Source organism: Phalacrocorax aristotelis, chromosome 4 (genome assembly GCF_949628215.1).
Source record: "Phalacrocorax aristotelis chromosome 4, bGulAri2.1, whole genome shotgun sequence".
In the NCBI taxonomy this organism is placed as follows: Eukaryota; Metazoa; Chordata; class Aves; order Suliformes; family Phalacrocoracidae; genus Phalacrocorax; species Phalacrocorax aristotelis.
Genome location: NC_134279.1, coordinates 83,184,792 through 83,189,007, shown reverse-complemented (window position 1 = coordinate 83,189,007; position 4,216 = coordinate 83,184,792).

Below are 4,216 nucleotides of genomic sequence, written 5' to 3'. Positions count from 1 at the left end.
CAGCACGGCTGCTCCCCCCGCACCCCCACCCCCACTTCGGAGGGCTCCGGGGGGGGGCGGGGGGGCGGGGGGGGCGGGCCGAGCCGGGCGGACGCGGCGCTGGAGCGTGCGAGCCCTGGCCCGCCGCCCGCCGCCCGGTCACGCCGCGCTCCTCATCCTCCTCCTCCTCCTCCTCCTCCTCCTCCTCCTCCTCCTCCTTCCACCTCCTCCTCCGCCGCCGCCGCCGCCGTCCGCACCGCCGGCCTGCGGAGAGACAAGCGCGGCTCAGCCCCGGCTCCCCTCGCCGCGATGATTTACCCCCCCCCCCAAATCACCCCGCTCCCCAAAATTTAACCCTCAATGATGCCCTCCTTGCAATGATCCCCCCCTTCACATTTGCCCCTCGCAATGACTCCCACCCCCCTTGATGATTCCCCTCCTTGTGATGAGCCCCCCAATATTCAATCTTTGATTCCCCCCCACAATGACCCCCCAATATTTAATCCTTGAGTCCCCCCCTTGCGATGATCCCCCAGTATATAATCCTTGATTCCCCCTTGCAGTGACTCCTCCCAATATTTAATCCTTAATGATTCCCCCCCTTGCGATGATCCCCCCCCCAATTTAACCCCTAATGATTCCCCCTTCCAGTGATCCCCCCGTATTTAACCCTTAATGATTTCCCCTTGTGATCATCCCCCCAGTATTTAACCCTTAACGACTCTCCCTTACAATGAAACCCCCCAATATTTAACCCCAAATGACTTCCCCCGGTAATGATTCCCTCTCCCAAGATCTACCTCCCCTTAAAATGCCCCCCTCCCATATTTAACCCTTTAACTAATCCCCCTTGTAATGACTTCTTCCCCACCACCCCCCCAAGATTTATTCCCCGATGAGTTCCTCTTTCAGCGATTTACCCCCCACAATAATTTGCCCCCGGCAATGATTCTCCCCCTCCCCAATAAATTACCCCCTCTTCTGATTTGCCCCACTTTCATTACTTGCTCCTTGCAATGCTTTTCCCTCCCCATAACGATTCAGGACCCCTCCATTTCCCCACTTGCAACCCCCTAACCCCCCCCCCCCCGACTTCCCCGCTCGCCATGATTTACCCCCTGCAATGATTTGGCCTCTTGCAATGATCCCACCCCCCCAGATTGTTTGCCCACCTGCACTGATTCCCCCCCTCCAATTATTTGCTCCCAGTGATTTCCCCCCTTGCAGTGATTTACCCTTTGCTCCCAGAATATTTTTGTCCGGTTTGCTATATTCCACACACCCCTATTTTCTTTGGGGGGGGGGTGGGGGTGGGGTGGTGTCTGTGATTGCCCTGACCCCCCCCTTTCCCGGTACTTCCCAGGGCTGGGGGATTTGTACAGGAGGCTGCAGGTACCCCCCCGCCCCGCGGCTCCCCCCCCCAGCAGCGATGGAGGCAGGTATCCGGGCTGCCTGGTTACAGGCAGTTTTGCGAAGCATTTGCTTCAGATTACAGGAAAAACAAAAGTTCATTGAGTTCCCCCCTTCTCCTTCGCCACCCCCCCGCCAGCCCCCCCCCCCACCCCGCGTCCCCCTTTAGCCTCCCCAGCTGGTTTGAGTCTGGTGCCCGGGGGGACTGGGGAGCTCCGAGAGGGGCTGCCCCCCCTGCCGCTGCGGCCGCGGGAGAGGGTGTGTGTGGGGGTCCCCTTTCCTTTGGGGTGACCCAAGACTAGACCCCCTTTCCTACCACCCCCCCGTCTCGGTGCGGGGATGGACCCTGGGCGCGGGGATCCTCCCGGAGCATCCCGGGGGTGGTGCAGCGATCCCCCCCCCCGCCCCCAGGGGCAGGGACCCCTCACCACTTCGGGTCCCCCACCCCCGCGCACCCCTTGCTGCCCCCCCCCATCCCCCTGCATGCCGGTGCAGAAGCCCCCCACCCGTCCCCGGTGCGGACCGGCAGCCCCCCCGCCCCCCCTCCGCCGCCGCGCTCACTCTTTGCCCTGTCGCCCCACCCGGTGGCCACCGGCGGCACTGCAGGCGGCGAGGGCAGGTGGCCGCCGAGCCCGCACCGCCCCGCACCGCCCCGCATCCCGCCGAAGCACCCCCCTCCCTGCAGGGTGCCTCCCCGGGTCGGCCCAAAGCCCCCCACCCCCCCCCAAACCTCTCCCCAGAGCATCTCCCTAAAACACCTTCCCAAAGCATCCTCCTAAATGACTTTCCCAAACCACCTCCCAGAAGTCCGTTCCCGAAGCGCCCCTCCAAAACACCTTCCCGAAACACCTTCCTAAGCGCCTTCCAAAAGCACCTTCCCCAAATCCCTCCTGCCGCACTGCCCAGCGTTCCTTGCCCTGCTGAGCAAGGAACAGGGATCCTTGGGCTCCCCCGGGACCCCCCCCAGAGTGGGCAGCCCCAGCTGCAGCCCCAGATCCCACCAGCCAGCCCAGCTGAACCCCCTGCCCTGGGCCGGCCAGCCCGTACTCCTCAATGGGCTCAGATACCCCCCACTAAACAAGGAAAATGGGGGACGGAGGGCTCAGTTCTCCCCTTGTCCCCCCCCAGCTCGGCGCAGAGGGGGATGTCATGCATCTCCCAGGGCGGTGACAGCCAGCATGACGCCAGGCTCTGCACCAGACCTGGGCTGGGACGGCGGGCTGAGAGTCACAAAACAAAACATTTAAGAGAAACACATTCACCTCCAACAGCTTTGCTTCGGCCCCTGATGGCAGCACCTGCCACGGAAAACCCCCCCAGGGACCCCCAAACTGCGGGGCCAACCACAGACATGCCCAGCAAAGAGGGAGGCCTTGTCTGCCTCGCTCTCCTCCTCCCTTTCCCAAGGGAAACACCATCCCCGAGATGGTCTCGGCCCCCCCCAAAGCAGCAGCGGGTGTGAACAGAGCTCGTGTCCCGAAATGTCTCCCGCTGCTTTGTAAGTGTGTGAAAATGCCCCTACAAGGGGCTGGGAGAGGGACAGAAATAAGCCACCAGCACATATTTTCGTAAGAAAACCGTTTCTTTTCCCGCTGGTGGAAATTCAAGAATAAGGGGGAAAAGCCTGAAAAAGAAATGTTTTTTTAGGGGTTTCTCTTTTTTTTGCAGAATTCCCCCTCTCTGGAGATAAAGCCATGAGAGTCCAGAGGGAAAAAAACGCCTTTTCCAAGGTCAATGGCAGAGCTGAAACCAGGTCACCAGGGCGCTGCCGCGGCCCTGTCCAGACACTCCCGGCTTTGCCCCCAGTTTTACTGTAATAATTTTATCATCAAATAAAGCCAAAAGCCTGTGAAATTGCAAATGGGGTCAAGAACATAACGGAGGAGCAGTTATTCAGGAGAAAGGGAGAGGTGACGGCACCATCGGGTGATATTTTTGATAAAATTTTGATAAAACCAGCCCAAAGGAGCGTTCGGGTGGCAGATGCTGCTCCCACCGGGAAGGGGCGAACACAAGGAACCCATCGCCTCGGGATGCGGCCGAGCCCGAACGCAGCAGCAGCAGCAGGAGGTTTGGGGCTTGATGCTACCGGGTCCCACATCCCGGGGCTCAGTCCCACCTTCCCCATGAGGTCGGACCCCGGAGTCCAATTTTGCAACACAAACGGGACCATGAACTTCCCCGCTTCTTCCCACGCCAGGAGAAAGCAGGAAAATTCAGGGCAAGGAGGGAACAACCTGCCCCAGGCAAGGCTCCCCCCGGGCTCCCCGGCCGCCTGACGCCGCTCTGTGCCCTAAAGCGGCAAATTTCTCTCTTTTCCAAATTTAAAGGGTTTTGACTTCCCCGGAGCGGCCGATGCTCTCCCTGCAGCTCCTGAAAAACGCCGGCGCTGTTAAATCCCGGCTGGAGAGAGCAGCAGAGAGTCCCGTAGGTTAAATGCAACGCTGCATTACTTGGATATCCTCATTATTAGTGAATGCGGGGTTGTTCTGCCTTTCCGGGTCATCCCTGGCTCCTCTGTCACAGGAGGGTAAAAAGAGGTGCTTGATTTGCTCCCTGCACACATAACCTCCCTACGTGCATCTGCCTTCCCCCTCTTCCACGGCTGCTGCCGTCCCCGGCAGAGCGAGCTGCAGCCGCCTCGGCCGCACGGACAGAGTGGATGCCCTGAAATAATCCCGGAGGCACGCCTAGGTAACATTTTATTTTCTTTTTTTTTTTTTCAAAGGGAGCAGCTGCTTCTGAAGTTGCCTTTTCTTTTCCTCACTGTTGAACGCTTGCTCGTGCCCCATCCCTTTTTCTTAACGCGCTGATCGTTCCCGTCCCT